Source organism: Rhinopithecus bieti, unplaced genomic scaffold (genome assembly GCF_001698545.2).
Source record: "Rhinopithecus bieti isolate Rb0 unplaced genomic scaffold, ASM169854v2 scaffold_2254, whole genome shotgun sequence".
NCBI lineage: Eukaryota > Metazoa > Chordata > Mammalia > Primates > Cercopithecidae > Rhinopithecus > Rhinopithecus bieti.
In genome coordinates this window covers 920,577-939,123 of record NW_016803982.1, presented here as the reverse complement: position 1 = coordinate 939,123, position 18,547 = coordinate 920,577, and the positions used below count along the sequence as shown (strand labels likewise).

Sequence of the window (18,547 nt, the reverse complement as noted above, 5' to 3'; positions counted from 1 at the left end):
AAAAAAAAAAAAAAAAAAAAAAAGACCATAGGTCTGCAGACACCTACCATCACCTAACTTCTAAAGGGCTAATATTGTGAGTGAGCACGCTGCTTTAGGACTGTAACCTTGGTACTTCAATGCATCTTCCTTTAAACTTAATGTCAGGAAACTTTTACAAGGCATTCGTGATGGTGGGACTGGTTCTGGTGGAGAAACCGGTTTTAGAAAATAAACTTGAATTTGACAATAATTAACAAAAAAAAAAAAACTCATTGATTGGAAAATACCCAAGACCATCCAGTTTCAACTTGGGGACAGGTGAGGCACAGCAATAACTCAAACTCTAAATCAGGATGGAGCAGTGTTTTGATTTGGAAACATAAAGGGATGGTACGAGTTGATGGAAGAGAGGGAGAAATGAAAAGAAGATTGAGAACACAGGTCACATACATTCTATGAAGTCTTTTAAAAGTAGCTAATAGGCTAGGCATGGTGGTTCACGCCTGTAATCCCAGCATTTTGGAAGACTGAGAGTTTAGGGGTTCAAGACCAGCTGAGCAACACAGGAAGACCCCTTCTCTACAAAAAAAAAATGAAAAGAAATTAGCCAGGCATGGTGGGACACACTGTAGTCCCAGGTACTCAGCTGGGTGAGGTGGGAGGATCACTTGAACCCAGAAGGTCGAAGTTGCAGTGAGCAGTGATCACGCTACTGCACTCCAGCCTGGGCGACACAGCGAGACTCTGTCTCAAAAAAAAAAAAAAAAAAAAAAAAAAGAAGAAGAAAAAAGCAACTAATGTAGAAGTTAAAACAGAGGTGCCTAGCAACTTGTCAAATTTTGTTGGAACATTTCTCAAACTTCCCTTGGGAACTACTGAATCAGATGCTCTAAAGAGTTAACACATCTTCTGGAATTTCCCACATTTTAAGCAGAACTTACTTCCTCCACAAGATCTGTCCTAAATTATTATATAACTTACTAGTAATTGCTCATGCTAGAACATAAGGGAAGCTTAACAAATGGGTGACATTGCTTGATTTAAAATTAAGAGTTGATGCTAATAATATAATAAAATTAGTCCATGTAGAACAGTTTGACTTTAAGTTATATGTTATGCAGTATCAGGTATATAAATGAAATCTAAGTAGTTTTGAGTTAAAATAATTGGTCATGAACTGAAAATATGTTGAAAAAATAAATGATATTTTTGCTCAATGAAATGACATCCATTTGCCTTCACTTTTCACATGGAATTAACACGTTTCTATCTCAATGTGGTGGCTTGTATTGAACTTGATCTGGTATATAAGGAAAAAGGAGAATTGGTTTGCATAATAATTGGCATAATAAAGGCAGTAAAATTATTACAAAACTAAGCATCAGCTAACCTAAAATTGGCATTTCTCTCATGACAATAGCATCAGAATATATAATGGTAGGTATACACAGTTTACCTATTAGAAAAACAAAAAACATAGCTACCAACAGATAGAAATGCATTGCCTCCAATAATAAGGACATTTTTGGAAGTAAATTATTTCATTAGTTTGCTGATGGTTTTAATGTGACATCTTTTTTTTCCTTTTTGTATGCATGTCCATTTCTTTCCTTCTTTTTTTTTTTTTGAGACGGAGTCTCACTCTGTCTCCCAGGTTGGAGTGCAGTGGCATGATCTTGTCTCATCACAACCTCCACCTCCCGGGTTCAAGTGATTCTTCTGCCTCAGCAGCCTAAGTAGTTGGGACTATAGGTGTGCACCACCATGCCCAACTAATTTTTGTAGTTTTAGTAGAGGCCAGGCTGGTCTCAAACTCCTGACCTGAAGTGATCCACCTGCCTCAACCTCCCAAAATGCTAGGATTATAGGTGTGAGCCACCATGCCCGGCCGCATGCATGTGCATTTCTAACCAATAGAGTCCCCAACTACCCATCTTCTGCCAATGTATATTATTTCCATCAATACTTTCATTTTGCATACTTGCTGCCACTAAGCCACAAGGAAAAGGGAGAGCTTCATGCAAGAACCCAAGCATTTGACAAGGCTGAGAGTCTGCAGTGTTCCTGTAGGGGCCACCTTCAGTCTTCTCCTTTCTTTTCTTCTTCCTAGCTCTTCAAGCTGAACTAACCCATGTCCGTTTCTGGCCCAATTCCTCAGCCACTTCCACCTATAGCTGTGTATTAGTCTGTTCTCATGCTACTGATAAAGACATACTTAAAGAGACTGGGTAATTTACAAAGAAAAATGTTTAATGGACCCACAGTTCCACATGGCTGGAGAGGCCTGACAATCATGGTGGAAGGTGAAAAGCATGTCTTACATGGCAGCAGACAAGAAAGAATGAAAGCCAAATGAAAGGGGTTTCCTCTTATAAAACCATTAGATCTTATAAGATTTCTTCACTACCATGAGAAGAGTATGGGGAAGCCGCCCCCATAATTCAATTATCTCCCACCAGGTCCCTCCCATAACATGTGGAAATTATGGGAGCTACAATTCAAGATAACATTTGGGTGGGGACACAGTCAAACCACATCAAGCTGGGAGCACAGCAGCAGCTTCAGCCTACATGTGAGGGACTAGCCATTTGTACTGTGCCCCACCCACCAATGAGGCCAGGAGGCCGAGCGACCGTGGAGGTTGCCTGCCTCCACCCCTCTTGCTTGCCCAAGCTGCTGTGTCCTTTCCTCTGCCACAATTGGCAGAGGAATTCTGTCTTAGTTCCCTTTTGGGACTGCCTCACCCTAGACACTGGCCTGCCTAGGACTCTGGGAGCTTGGGCATTGCTTGCCAAATCCCTACATGAGTGTTGATTTCTTGCCCCCACACTTTCAGTCTGGGGACTGCAGCCCATGAGAAGAATATGGCAACAGATGGGTCGTTCCACCATCCCTGAGCCCAAGCTCCCTAGAATGATAGCCATCTCTATGGATCACTGATTCCACCTACTGTGCTGTGGGTAATGTCAGAGGGGCTGCACATGAGCTTTGTGAGAGATGTGCTCTTGATTTCATTAACTGAATGGAGAAACATACAAATAATAATGTAAAAACAATATCAGGATCTCTTAAGTAGGTTTGGGACAAATACCATTCAAGTAAAACTAATGTGAAAAGTAAACACAGACCTTTACAATGGGGAGCTGATAAGCCAGTGATCCATGGTTGGACTTCAGGGGCTTTTTATGCCTCCCAGGAAGTTAATAGATAGTTTTACCTGTATGTGCATTTTTTCTAGAGAAAATTTTAATATTCTCAAAAAGAACATGATTTGAAAAAGTTAGAAATCATCTCCTCATTCACCTGCTCATTTTTTGAAGGGCACTACCAAGGCACAAAGAGGCTGTCCTGAAATGCAAACATCATGATCTTACTCCTCTGTGGAAAGACTGCAGTGGCTCCCACCACTCTCCAGATGAGATCCAAAGCATGACATGCTAGGCAGCATGCGGCTCTGGCCTCAGCTTTCCCCTCCAGGTCCATGCCCACCACTCATCAACACACCTGCCCTGTGGACACAAACTGAGCCCCTCACAGCTCCTAAACAGACCACACTCCCTTTGTGAGCACATCCCCACTCCCCGCTATCTCTCCTAAATGATTTTATTTTCCTGGTTTTTTGTTTTGTTTTGTTTTTTGAAACAGAGTCTCATTCTATGTTGTTCATCCAACATCCCTTCCCCTATAAAAACTTCCCTGACTGCAACCTTGGTTCTCCAATCCCTGTTAGGTGATACTCCTCCTTGTTTTTGTAGATACTCATGTCCACCCGTCTCATGGCATATATCTCATCCCACTTTCATTGTGAATTTGTTTCTCTCTGGATTTATCACCCCTGTGGGAGCCTTCCCCCCATTGACTCTGCTCTATCAAGGTAGGATGTTTTTACCTTCACATTCCCCAGAAGCCAGCATAGCACCTAGAAGATTCTAGGTTCTCCACATATGCTTTTTATAAGAAGAACAAACAAAGCAGAGTTCTAGATCAATGTAAGGCACCGAACATCCCATGCTAGCCCAAGATGCCACATAGCTAGTCTGTGATAGAGACAGAAGTAGGAATCTGCCTCTGATTCCAGTAACTATTTCTGTGACACCCATTGCTTTATGTCTTTGCTCTGGAAAAAAAGCAGGAGCATTTTTTTCTGCATCTTTTAAAAATGTAAGTATAAATACTACATCTTCAGTCCTCACCGGACAGAGGGAGCTGTTTCCCATGTTCCTGACCCCCTTTCAGGAGATTCATAATTTGCATGTTGGTTAAGGATGAGCACATCACTAGCGAAGCCCTTGATCTTCAGGCAAGAAAGAGAGGAGGAGGAGGAGGAGTCAGAAAAGAAGAAAAAGAGAAGAGGGAGGAGAAGGAGGAAGAGAGAAGAAAAGAAGGGGGAGAAGGGGAGGAGAGAATAATTTTATGTAAATTTTCCTTGGGACAGAGTTGAAATCTAGTTATCTTTTGAATGGGTAACTGGTACTCAGATTCTCAGATATTTATATCTAAAGTTAAAACTAAATCTCAAGTTACCTCAAGTAAAAAATAGATCAGTTCACCATTGAACTGATCACACTTTTTTTACTGAAAGTTTGTTTCAGTATCAAATGACGATTGAGGATCAAATGCAGTGGAGAGCAAAGCAATGCCCTCCAGGCACTGGCGTGGCAGCATTTCAGACTGCTGGGCTCTCTAGAGCCTCTCTGTGCTGAGCTTTCCTGATGGTTCCATGGGGAGTATCAGCAATTGCTGTTTTGATTTCCTCTGCAAACCTGCAGCTGCTTCTCTTCTCCAATTCACTACAACATGCTAATAGGACGACTAGAGAGACAACTTTGCTATCTCTATCACATTGACTCCTGTTCATTTGCTGTAACATGCCAAGAAGCAAAACGGGCATCAGGATCAAGGGAAAACTAACTGGCCATGTTTTAAGACATTCTATAAATGGGCTGAGTTTGCCTTTAGAACCTTTATCCTATCCAGCAACTTGCAGTACACACCCAGTGTGGCCTGTTCGCTCTTACCTCCTTCTTGTGAGACATACTGTTCCCGTGCCTAAAGTGTTCTTCCTTGCCCTATCCCCTTCTCTGAATGATGCCTATTATACCACGTGTCTCAACAGAGAAGTTACTTGCCAGCGCCTTTCCTAACTCCTCCAGAGAAGTACTCCCATTGTGCCCGCTATTGTTGCCACCTCTTTCCCTGCCCCTGTCCCAGAAAATTGTCAGCTACTTGGGGGAAGAAACTGTGTCCATAGGAGATACTCAGATACCCAAAAAGTGAATAACTAAAATGGTTTCATCTGAACAGATTCATATCATTTTATTTTACATCAGTGTCTACAAAAAATGACATCAGGCCCCAGTAAGGGCAAAAAGATCACGGGATCCTAGTAAGATCCACTCGGACTGTCTGACAATTAGGATAAAACAAGGCACCAAAAACAAAGGAGAAGTTTTGTAAGAAGCAATTAGATAATTTTGGAAAATATTTAAGGAGCTTTACCTTTAGCTTCTTGGCTGTTACAAGTTTTAATTCAGCTTGGCTGGATGTCGTAGAAGAAAATCGTTGAGACATTTAAACCAATAGCAAAGCTACCAGCTTTAAAGAAATGGGAAAAAATGAAAGTAAATGAAAACCAATGTGAACGTAGCATCTTTTAAAGAATTATAAATTAGCTGGAAGCAGCATCCAAATAGCAGTTCCCAAGATGTCACTATGTAATTATAGCTCATCAGCACATGTCTTGCATATTCCAAAATAACCCGTTATACTACCCTCTCTTTCCCAAACTGGGGAAGGAAGGATGACAGCAGGCCTCAGAAATAATGACTAAATGGTTCCTTTCTAACAAGGGTGGCTATCAGCTTTGAGTGTCCAATGTCTTCTATAAAAATACATCACACATAAGGAAATATAAAAGCACATTCCTAGAATTCAAATTAAACAATCTAATTTTCAAAGACTTTCATAAGTTTTAAAGACAAAATGATTTTCCTATTGAATTTTAAATAAAGAAGAAATTATTACCCTAAAATAAAATAGGGGAACCCAGTAGGTTTTGTTGAGCTGGGGATATGTAGGAGTCTTTTTGCCCAAGGCCTCTTTGGTGTGATCACCCAAAATGCTTGACAGATGGGATGCATGGCTTCATTAGCAACTGTATCAGGATGTGTGGAGAAAGGGGGCCCATTTAAGTTGAGTGTTTGGCTACATGATTCTTCCTGGAAGCAGTAGGCTTGTGGATTCGAATACTCAGTACTAGTTGTGGCTGAGGGCAGGACAAATTCTACTGAGCAAACAGATGTGAATGTTATAAAGCAGATGCTGATCTTTAGTTATCACAATTATTGGGAAAACTTTTTTTTTCATGGATAGAGCAAGAAACACTTGTACTGTTTTACTCTAATAGATGCTAAAATAAAACATTTTAAGGTCATAACACTTAAAATAAAAATTTTAAGTGGAAATATTTAGGTATTTAGGTTAAAACACTCTAAAGCTTTTCAGAAGCGAACGTTTGCTATCTACAATGGAAATAAAAATTCAGAATCATTATTGCATACCTACTGTTGCTTGGACCTCCCTTTCAACCAATCAAACTTAAAAGGAAAATCACTTTTATTTCCTGCTCACTCTGTTCCCCTGTGTGAGGAACTTTATAAAGAAAAACTAGTGCTACAATTCCTATCACTGAGACCTTTCTAACCTTGATGTTCCTTGGTGGGTAAATGTTTATATTAAAAAGTCATTCTAAAATTCCTAGCAGGAGTAATTATTTTGATAGATTTTCAAGTGTAAATGTAGCTCTAAAAAATCCATGCACATATCTGTTACATTATATAATAACTATCCGATATAGCCAAGTAAAGCCAAAATTTAGCACCTACTAACAGGTAAGCATTATGTTAGGCAGTGGATTCTCAATGGTTGAATAACACACTTTCATTGATATTTGGACTTTTTATGAAGCCCACAGTAGTTCATGTTTACCTTTATTTTATTGCTTTTATTTCGATGCTTTTATTTTATGTCATCTCAGAAGTCAGTGCTTGATTGATTGATTTTTATTTGAACAAAAGTTCTCACGTATTTATTACTGAACCCAGCAAACCAACGCATTCATAACAGATTCAGATAGAAAAAAATATATTCCCAACAAAATACGTTCAACTCTCCAGATAGTGATGAAATTTTCATTTTGATATGGTAATACGATTGCGACCTTCAGACAGCATAAATATGTGTGCCATCTCACGTGCAATTCCGTATAGACCCAGTTTGGTTCTTCGCCAATGTCTCCTTTTGGAGTTGTACCTGATTTTATTACCAGTTTTCTTCTGAATCCACTGGGGAATGGGATGATTTTGCTTTTGTTTCTTGGCCAGGAATCACTTAATCCTAAAAGTCTTATGAGAAGACATGGCGAGAAGCAGAGTCAAGCACACACCACACAGATGGCACAGAAAGGATGATTTATTTTTTTAAAGAGCAGATTTTATAGGATATTTCTTTGAACTTTAGTAAGGTAGACTTGCTGTCATTTTAAAGATGGAGAAATGGAGTACTAGGCAGTGAAAAATTATGTAGTATTATAATTTGATGAATAGGACAAAGATTTAGTCTCAAGTCCTAAGGGTTTATATAATACCACATTTTCTTCTTCATTCCTTAAACACATGAAAGGCACCTCCAATAGAGACAGTACCTATTGTGCGTGAAGATTAGAGAGAGATTATGAAGTAATTCAATATTCTCATTTTATGCCAACTTTTACAAAAACATATACTTTGCTCACTTTGTACATATCAGAATTACTAATTTAGGCTCTATGTATTTTCATGGACTCTAATATAATTTTGTTTTAAATAATGTTAGTACAGATAAAAATATTTCTAGTACCATATTTCTGGATATAATTCATATTGCTTTTAGTTCATGCAGAATTCCTACAATTCAGAATTTGTTTAAGAAGTGACCTAGAGGGAAAATCAGAATAAACACCCTTAGACAGTGAAATAATTCACTCTCTGTTAATATGGCTCTGTTTAAGGTATTTGAAAGGCCAAATATAAGAACCAGGGGGAAAAAGTTGATTGACATTTAGGGGCAGAATCAATTTGAAACNTATTGCTTTTAGTTCATGCAGAATTCCTACAATTCAGAATTTGTTTAAGAAGTGACCTAGAGGGAAAATCAGAATAAACACCCTTAGACAGTGAAATAATTCACTCTCTGTTAATATGGCTCTGTTTAAGGTATTTGAAAGGCCAAATATAAGAACCAGGGGGAAAAAGTTGATTGACATTTAGGGGCAGAATCAATTTGAAACTTTAGTCTTTCCAAACTGGCTGCATATCACAATCATCAAGTGAGGGGTGAGGGCTTAGATAATCTTTCCAAATCGAGAACCCCTAGAGGTTTTCTCTTTTCTTTTTTTTTTTTTTTTTTTTTTTTTTTGGGTATCTGAGATAATCCTAATAATTTGTATTTTTAAAAGAATTCCTGTGTACTTCTGAGGTATAATAAATTTGGGGAATCAATTTTAGATGGATTGAGATCAAAGCTGTTTGAATCACAGCTCTGTCATTTGCCAGTTTTGAGAGTTGGAGAAACAATTTAAGACTCATGATACTCATCTGTAAAAATGAAGCAAAATAGACTTTTCTTATGCGATTTATACCAGGATTACAAAGGACAATGAAATGCTGAACACTGACACCAATGCGAAGTTGAGGCTCAAAAAAAATTTTGCATTCTTTGCTCATTCTCCATAAAATTAGCATCTACTATTGACGTGGAAAGCATGAAATATATAAAGCATGAAAACTGGTCAAAAAAAAAAAAAGTTCTGACCACTTCAGCTGATTGAGTTATATGGCCATTAGATCGCCTGTGTTTTTTCTAGGACAATATCAGACACTTAAAGCATATTTCGACAAACCACATAAGTCTAACGGCTTCATTTGGTCCTGTATGATTTCGGGTTCTAGCAGAAAATAACACATTTCTTGTTGAGTAGGGAGTTTATAAAGGAATTATTTACGAGTCTATACAGGTTGTACAGAAACCACAAAGGATAGTAACACTATCTGGGAGCTAAAGATGGTGGGAGGCGAAAACACCTGAGTCAACAAGGACAAGAGGGGAGTGGTTATTTAAACCTGGAGTCAGGAAATGATCTCAGAGGAACCATGACCTATTGTCAAAGGACACAGTTGGTCCACAGTGACTGTCAGGAAGAGGGTATTAGGACAAAATCCCCAGTCTCACTCTTCTCCTGCTAGTTGCTTGATCATGCAGCCCATTCACCAAAGGTCAAGGTCAGTCTCCCAGGGAACAGCATGGGATGAAGAAGAGCTGACAATAGATAGGAAGAGGAAATCGGAGGCATCCCATGTAAGTCCTATGTCATTCTGTATCATAAAGAAACACAGTCCTTCATCCCAAAGTAATTAAAAATAGTTCTAACACATACTTGTATCTTTTGAAAATATTAAAAGAAATTCAATTCATAACCAAGATACATAATTTTAAAATGTCTTTTCTCTCTTTTTAACTTGGCCTCTCTCTTCCTTTTTCATTCTCATCCTCCATCAAAACTTTCCTCCAAAATGAGGTCTCCACTGCCCTTTATTTCCCCATTATGTTTTTGTGTAAGTAAATTTTGGCTCTTTCTGGTACAAACTCCTTAACTCTCCATACCCATTTCTGCCTTGTAAATGCTCAGAAATAGAACTGCCAGGTTCATTATCTCTTTTAGCAAACATGACGGAAGGTGAGGATAAATGAAAGTGATTCAAGCATGCACACACTGATACGCACTATTGTCAATCTCCATCAGACTTGGTGAAAAATCAGAGCTCATCCGAAGATAACTCAAGCAAAAAGCAGAATCTATTATTGTCTTCTATAAGCCATGACTTGGGGTTTTTTCCACATGGAAAATGGACATGTTTTCCATATGTAAAATGTAAATATTGACTGTACCTGATACTTGCATTACAATTGGTAGCTTTCCAAATTTTCATGTCTTATTCTGTTTTTTTCTCACAAAATAGCCTTGTGAGGTAAGTAGCAATTTTATCCCCTTCAGACTGAGAAAATTTAATGACTAAATAGAAGAATCACAGCTGGTAAGTGAAGAAATCAAAATTAGAATTCCAGAATACATTTGTCCCTGAGAACTGAAAACACTTTACCTAAGAACTGAAAACACTGAAAAGTGTTTTCTTTCTCAAAATCAAAAAAAATTTTTTTTAATTGATGCAAATGCTTACTTTGATTACTTTATTTTGAAGCATACTAATGGAGATTTCTTGTAAAATATAAGAAGAAAAAAATATTTATTTGCTTCCTGCATTGTAATTTAAAACATTGATTAAAATAAATAAGAATTAGATAAAATTATGATTGCAATGAAATTGGGAAGCTATGACAGCCCCACAAAAAAGACAAAGAAGACTATTGCAAAATACAATTGAATTGATACAAAATGAGAGAAAAAATAAGGGACAACTCATCTCTCTACATCTTGACCAAGATGCAGATTTCTTAAAAGTAACTGGTAATTAGTGATCTTTTACTTAGGGTGAGAAAACGTAGGCTTAACTTCTACTTCCCAGAACAGTAGAAGAGGCTGACTAAAGGTAAATGACAAATATTGGCCATTTTGTTTTGTTTTGTTTTCCCATTAAAACTCCTGACACCAAGAAACTGCCAAAGATGGAGTTAGATGGAGTTAGAAGAGCTGAAGAAAGAGGAACCTCCCTCTTTGGAATTGCATACCAAGGTCACCAGATCAGTGATAAGCAAACTCTAAATTACAAAATAAAAATGTGTAATTTAAACATCCAATTACAACAAGCCTAATCCTCTTTGTGGGTGATCTGCTTATCTCAAAGAGAGAATGCAGGAGGGAGAGAAAGAATCAAAGATCAGATAAATGCCACATTTTATAAAAGAATTGCTCCCGATAAGCAGAAGCAAATTTATATCAAATGATATTCTTAAAGAATCTAAAGAAAACATGTAACATGGACCATGGATTCTAGGTAAAGAATTTTAAAAAGATATTAAATATATAAAAGAGGGATCAAAGATAACAGAGATAAAACATGAACTCACCAATTTCAGAAAATAAATTGAAAATATCAGTATAGTCATTTTTCAGATGAAAACTACACTTAAAAAAGAAAAGAATGGAATATATACTGCTGAAACCAGTAAGAAGCAAATTACACAAAAATAAAGGAATAAACATATAAACTCACTGGAGACAGAAAACAATAGTTAACAGAAGACAAAAGTGACCAAATGGTCAAAATTGATATTCTTGAAGAAAACAAACAAAAACAAAGAAACAGGCAAAAGCTCAATGGTTTAACAAAAGAAGTCTTTCTTGAAATAAAAAAATGATGAAGTTAAAGAATCACACTGTATTTACAAAGAAATGATGTGGAACGTTAACTGAAGATTCTAGTGAAGTTACTGGACCTTAAGACAAAAGATAAACTTTCTATTCAAAACTATTGGGTTAGAATTATGTCCATGAGCCAGATGACTGATTTTGGGCTCAACGACACCCTAGTAGTGGCGCTTCTCAATGAAGGTATCTGAGACTTCTCCCTCTTTGTGCCTCCAGCACTGAACAGTGTGCTTGGCACAGTGTGGTGGAGAAAAAGCAAATTGGGAGCATTTCAGACATCAACTTCCAATGACCAATGCAGTGGAGAAATGCTGGCAAAATTCTAACAGAAAAAATATATGACTCATACATTGAATACTCAGCCAAGATTTTTCAGTCAAGTGTATAGACAAAAATAATAATTTTTTGGAATATTCAAGGACATATGAAATATATTGGCCATTTTTAAAGTTATGTATCATACATGTAAAGGATATATGTATCACATCTATGGTTATATATGTGGCTATATATATATGGAGAGAGAGAGAAAGATATCTTCAAGCAAGAGATAAACTTAAATAATGTGTTCTCTATAAAGGATGAGTGCTAGTGCTAGATCAATATAAATGAAAAACTAGATTTAAATAAACAAGATGATTATGGTTACAGAACAGAATGTAAATGTTATAATCCTTGATATTTTACAATCATGTAAAGTACTAAAATTAGGGGGTAAAAGAAAATACAAACATAGTAATTTCTAAGTTTCAAAGCAGACAGACATTGTACAAAGTTTATAATCAAAAAATGGTTATTCAAATGTATTATCTAAAGATATTGAGAAAACTACTAAAAGAAGCTGATTAGTTCAGCTGACATTTTTCACGCCTCAAAAAATACAAAAAAAAAAGAATACATTCTATTTAGCTATAAACAGATAAGAAGGAAAAAATAAATCATGAAATACAATCTTCTAAGACATCAGAATAGGACCACACACATTTGTGAAATCAATAAATGTAAATGGAATAAAATTTACTCTGAATAGAAAAGCTGCCATAATAGTGAAAAACTTACCCTTAAGAACACAAAAATGTGAGCACTTTGAGGACAAAGTCTTGGTCTTTGTTCACCACTGTCTCCGTGACATCCAACATAAGTCCAAGCACATTGCAGGCACTCGGTATCATTGACTAACTCACTAAGGTTAGTGAAATAGTTCATAATAATCCACACAAAGGAATAATGTGTAATTATAAAAAACATTTTCCTTATTGTAAAAAACAATAAGGAAGATCTAAAATGACTGATGTGAACATTTTGCATGATAATTTTGGTGAAAATGCCGCAGAATAATGTTATACTATGATATCATTTGAGTAAAACCAAAATATATAGATATTATATAAAAGTTATGTAAGTTATAATACATTATATACATATATAATGTTGTGGATACAGGAAAATGTCTAGATTAATATATGCAAATACATATGAAAATCTCAATAGAGTTTCTAATAAAGGAAACCAGGAGTAATGGGAGAAAGAGAATTTCACTTCTTATTTCTGACTTGTTATATTTTAATTTTATATGATGAACATGATTTTATAATTTAAATCATATAAATCAAAACTTAATAAAGACTACAGATGTTACCTGGAAATTTCTAGTCAAAAATTTATTTCCATCAAAAGACTGACTAATCTTTTGATAAGTCTAATGATAAACTCACCATGGCAACCAATTTTATCTGCCTCTATAAGAAGATCATTCAACAGATTACTAAGAAGATAGAAATGTTATTTATGCTGGCAAAATAATATTTATATTGTGTACCATATCACCTAACAATTAGCAATCTGGAGAGATACAACTTTCTCATTAAATGGTGAAGTAACATTCAACTGAGAAAAACATAATTCAAGCTTAATGTTTGGGTGATACAGAAAAATGTGGTCTGAAACAGGCAGTGAATGACTTGTTAGGCACAAATATTGGAAAAGTGAAAAACAGTTCATCAGGAAAAGCAAAAGTCACAAAGTCCTAGGTGGAGACCAACTGGACATATGCGAATTCAACAGTCAAGGCAATTTTCTGCTAATATATCACAAATTTCACAATCAGCAATAGACTATAGTTGTAAAACAAAGTTATTTGTGTTAACTCTGAAAGTGTCTCTCAGCATGGATAGTACAGGCAGATTGGGGAAGACCATAAAAAGCGTAATTCTACTTTTAATATTAGGTGGGCTATTATATAAAGAATGGTGGTAACTGTTGTCATCTCTTATAAAAACAGGATTAAGAAAAATTACATGATAGAAAATTTTATTCACATGTAAGTAGAGATGTGGTGAATTTCTTGGGCAAGTTAAATTATCACCCTGGTAATCTTTATTTTATTTTATTTTGTATTTTATTATATTATATTTTATTTTAGGGATGGAGTCTCAATATGTTGCTCAAGCTGGCCTTGAACTCCTGGGTTCCAGTTACCTTCCTGTCTCAGCCTCCTGAGTAGCTAGGACTGCCAGGCATGTGCCATCACACCCAGCTCTACCCTGGCAATCTTTAACAAAAGTTGATGGAAGTCAGATGTGGTGGCACACACCTGTAATCCCTGCTACTCTGGAGAATGAGGCAGGGGGATCACTTGAGCCTAGGAATTCAAGGCCAGCCTGGGCAACATAGTGAGATTCACCCTTAAAAAAAAAAAAAAAAAAAAAGTCAGAAACTAGTGGATAGATACCATCTGTTTGGAAGGCCTGGTTATGATGGTTTCCACAAGCTAGGGGCCTGACCAGGAGCTGTGCATCTCACCATGCCCGAGTCGAATTGCTGCTCAAAGGCAGGGACAGGTTTTTTTCCATTATTTCACCAGTACCTAATATTGTGCCTGAGCAAATTTTAAAAAATTCTCTGGTCTTAAATTTTTACAATTTAAAATAGAATTAATCTGTCATCTGACAATAAAGTTGTAAAATTTTAAGTAAAATGATGTTATAATAGTATTATGTGCTGCTTCAAGAAAATATGAAACATTCAGGAAAAAAAAAAAAAGAACTGTATTCCTTCACTTAGAAACATCCACATAGTAAATGTCTTTCATCTCTCTCTCTCTCTCTCTCTCTCTCTCTCTCTCTCTCTCTGTGTGTGTGTCTCTAAGGTATTTCATATACTTTAAGTATAAACATAATTTTTACTCTGATTTTTATTCTCTATTGGTAGCATTTCCTATGTTATTGCACAATTTTAATAAGTCATATTTCAAAATCTGTATCATATTACATGAAATGACTTTACCACTGAATCTCAAAACATTTCTCTATAGATAGAAATTTCAGCTATTTTCATTACTGTAACACTTTAGCTACTTAGGTTTGTTTTCTTAGGATAGATTCTCAGAAACAGAATTACTTACCAAATATATAAAAGCTTTTAAGGATCTTTATACATATTGTCAAACTGCTTGCCAAGAATTTACTTTTATAAACAATGTAAGTTGAATTTCACTTACATGATTTGAGCTGTGAGCATAAATATATAGACACATATACATATATATTGTACATTGCATTGCATTTTATGTCTGGGTATTTGTTTTTCCTTCTCGCTGAATTGTCTGTTCAAGCTCTTTGTCATTTATTTGTTTGTCTTAACGTTTTTCTTATTTATTATTATGAATTCATGATAGAGTAAATATCTAAGTCCTTTGTCATGTTTATAGCAACTGATGTTCGGGTATATATTCTGTGTAAAGTGCTTTCAAAATTTGTTGTCAGATAAATCTGATTTAATGCAAGTATCATTGTTACCATTGAATAAATGCATTAAAGTATTACTTCCTTGCTTATGCTGTTTGCTAAAAGAAATGAATGCATGAACATTTATACAATAAGCAGTTAACATGGTTCTAAAAGGACACAGTTCCTGTGTTCACATTAGCTAGTTACTCTGCATGCTCTGCAGAGATAGTATTAGTTTCATCTTGCTATGTGAAGGAGTGATTTAGTCAATTACCCTTGGTTTTGTGGTAAATACTTATTAGAATTAATATTACGATAGACAGTTTTGGTTAATTTGGTTTTAGTGAAATTTTCCTGAAATTAAATTCTGAATCTTTGCCAAATTTTAACAATTTTTATATCTCATATTGGTTTGCCAGTTCCCCAGCACTCCTTCCTGCAAAATAAAACTCCATCACACTCATCCTTCTCTTCACCATTCTGTCTTGTCCATTTGCCGTGTTCCAGTCACAGCAATTCATGTAATTTTCTCTAAACACTCCATGAACGTTTATAATTCTGAGCCACGCACCTCCATTTTCTGTCCAGAATGCATATCTGCCCATTTCTCAACATGCCAAACTCCAACCCATCATCAATGGAAGCTAAAATCCAATATTATTTCTTCCATGAATTCTTTTGGAAAGCCCCAGATGAGTGAGCTCCTTTGAGTACTCATACCATCTATTTAGGCTCACTAGAGTTAATATCACACTGTGTTTTATTAATTTTCACATGTCCATTTTCCCTACAAGAATATAAGTTTAAATTCCAAATAACTAGTACAGTGTCTGGGTCCGTAATAAATGTTATGAATGACGATCACTATCATTGAACACTTTTGGGTATCTGTCTGATGTGTGGCCAAGTAGACAGCATGGCAAAAAAATAATTCCAAAAATTTAATCTTTCCTCTTCTTTCCACCCTGGCTCCCACCTCTGTAGACCAGGTCACCATTGTTTCTCACATTGGGCCACGTTGGTAGCCTCCTAAGTCTCTGCTTCTTCCTTTGACCCAACCCAATCTTTTTGAAACATACATGTAATCTGTCTCTCCTCTGCAATGGCTTCCATTTGCACAAAAAGTAACACTCAGACTCCTTAGCCTGTCCAGCCGCTCTCCGTGTGCCAGCCCTGGCTGTACTTTTTGACTCCCTCCACTTTGCCTACACTCTCCAGCCACTCTGACTTCTTTCCTTTTCCTCAAACACCCCTTACGTTTTCAGTCCTATAGGTTTTCACCGACAGTTCTCTCCCCATTTTCCCTCTTTTACTTTATTGGCTTGTTTTTTATTATCATGAAATTTGAGTTTAAATATCACAAACGCAGAGAAGCTTTCCTGGACAACTCAGTCCAATAAACTCCTTTTTATTTTACCACTCTATGTTAATTCATGCATTTCTTAGTGTTTGTTTATTTGACTTTTTTGCTTAAATATTATGATTACTTGTATCTCACCACTGAACGTAAGCTCTAGGATAGAAGAGACCTTGTCCATAATTTTTTCACCCTTGTAAGTGCAGTGCTTGACACAAAGCAGGTACAAAGCAAATATTCCTAAATGAGGATATGGTGACGGTATGAACGGTAGTAATAATATCTAACACTTATTGAATGAATACGGCACATAAGATCCTGTCCTAAATACTGCGTATGTGTTAATTTATTTATTTTAAATAAAAATGCATACACACATGAAACTCTGCAGTAGAAATGGCAGTCATTGTCATTATCCCAATTTTACAGATAGGAAAACTGAGGCACAAAGATGTGAAATAACTAGCCCAAGATCATATAGATATTGAGTGATACAGGGCCAGAGTTTGAATTATGTCACACTGACAGGAGACCCAACTTTTTTTTTTTTTTTTTTTTTTTTTTTTGAGATGGAGTCTCACTCTGTCGCCCAGGCTGGAGTGCAGTGGCGCCATCTCAGCTCACTGCAAGCTCCGCCTCCTGGGTTTACGCCATTCTCCTGCCTCAGCCTCCCGAGTAGCTGGGACTACAGGCGCCCGCCACCTCGCCCGGCTAGATTTTGTATTTTTTTTTAGTAGAGACGGGGTTTCACCGGGTTAGCCAGGATGGTCTCGATCTCCTGACCTTGTGATCCGCCCGTCTCGGCCTCCCAAAGTGCTGGCCACCGCGCCCAGTCCAGGAGACCCAACTTTCTTAACCACTGTACTAAGTACATCTCATTTTAAAATAAGGAAAGAAATTCATTGATAAGACTTTTAAAGACAGCTTCAAACGTATTTTAATTTAATAAACAAATACATCTCATGAGTTCAAAGAATATTTTTTAAAAATAAAGCAAGTTAGGTTGTCATTGTTGATATCATATCCTATGACATGTCATGAAACAAATAAAAACTAGTTATGTGAGAGCTAATTCCAATGTCTGTCCTTAGAAAAAGGCAATGACTTTTCCTTTAGTTGAAGGGAATATAAGGGATATCACCACATTGCATTATTTTGACAAAAACATAGCAACGTTGGACATATGGTGTGGTTCAAGCCCGTGCTGAGTAACTTTTGGACAGGGACACTAAAAAATAGACCTAACCTAGTTAATAATAGCAAACCACTGATCCGTCGACTAATCGTGTTTATAGGAAATAGAAATCACGACAAAAAGAAATAGCAGCATGAGACAGAATTAATCCACAACATGTAATTTCCTTCCTGTGCATAGCCTTCACCAAGAGGAAATCTGAAGACTCGCCACCTGTTCAGAGGTTTGCTTTTCAGAAGATTTGGAATGGCCTACCCTCAAAACAACTAAAGGCATTCATTTATGCCACATGATAAAAATAAGCATTGTGCTTGCTGAAAGGTAAATTTTGTGATCTGAAGAAGAATGAAGTAAAAAATAGTTACATTCTTAAACTTAATTTTAGTAACAGATTGTGTGTGTACTAATGTAGAACATTTGAAATGTCATAAGCAGAAATTAGTGATTTTTATTGTTTGTTTAAATGATCAAGCTGGTTTCCTAATTCATAGTAAATGCTTTTCTCCTCTTAAAAATCTTTAATTTCTTTTCTCTTTCTACAGGTCTGGGATTTAGGACCAGCCTGGGCAACATAGTGAAATCCCAGCTAATAATACAAAAATTAGCAGGGTGTGGTGGTGAGTGCCTGTAGTCCCAACTACTTAAAAGGCTGAGGTGGGAGAACTGCTTGAGCCCTGGAGCCCTGGAGCCCTGCAGTGAACCATGATTGCACAGCTGCACTCCAACCTGGGAGACACAGCAAGAGTAAGACCCTGTCTCAAAAAAAAAGGAAGAAAGAAGTCTCAAGAAAAAAAAAAAAGAAGAAAGAAAGAGAGAGAGAAGAGAGGAAGGAAGGAAGGAAGGGAGGGAGGGAGGGAGGGAAG

The 18,547-nt window shown here is 36.6% G+C and overlaps 1 protein-coding gene and 1 pseudogene across 8 annotated transcripts in view; both read right to left on the bottom strand.

The window, feature by feature from the left end:
• The window catches only part of LOC108521396 (60S ribosomal protein L39 pseudogene), a 9,344-nt pseudogene extending 1,944 nt beyond the window's left edge, over nucleotides 1-7,400 (bottom strand).
• The window catches only part of FGF14 (fibroblast growth factor 14), a 726,201-nt gene that overhangs the window by 572,665 nt on the left and 134,989 nt on the right, over nucleotides 1-18,547 (bottom strand). The window lies entirely within an intron of this gene.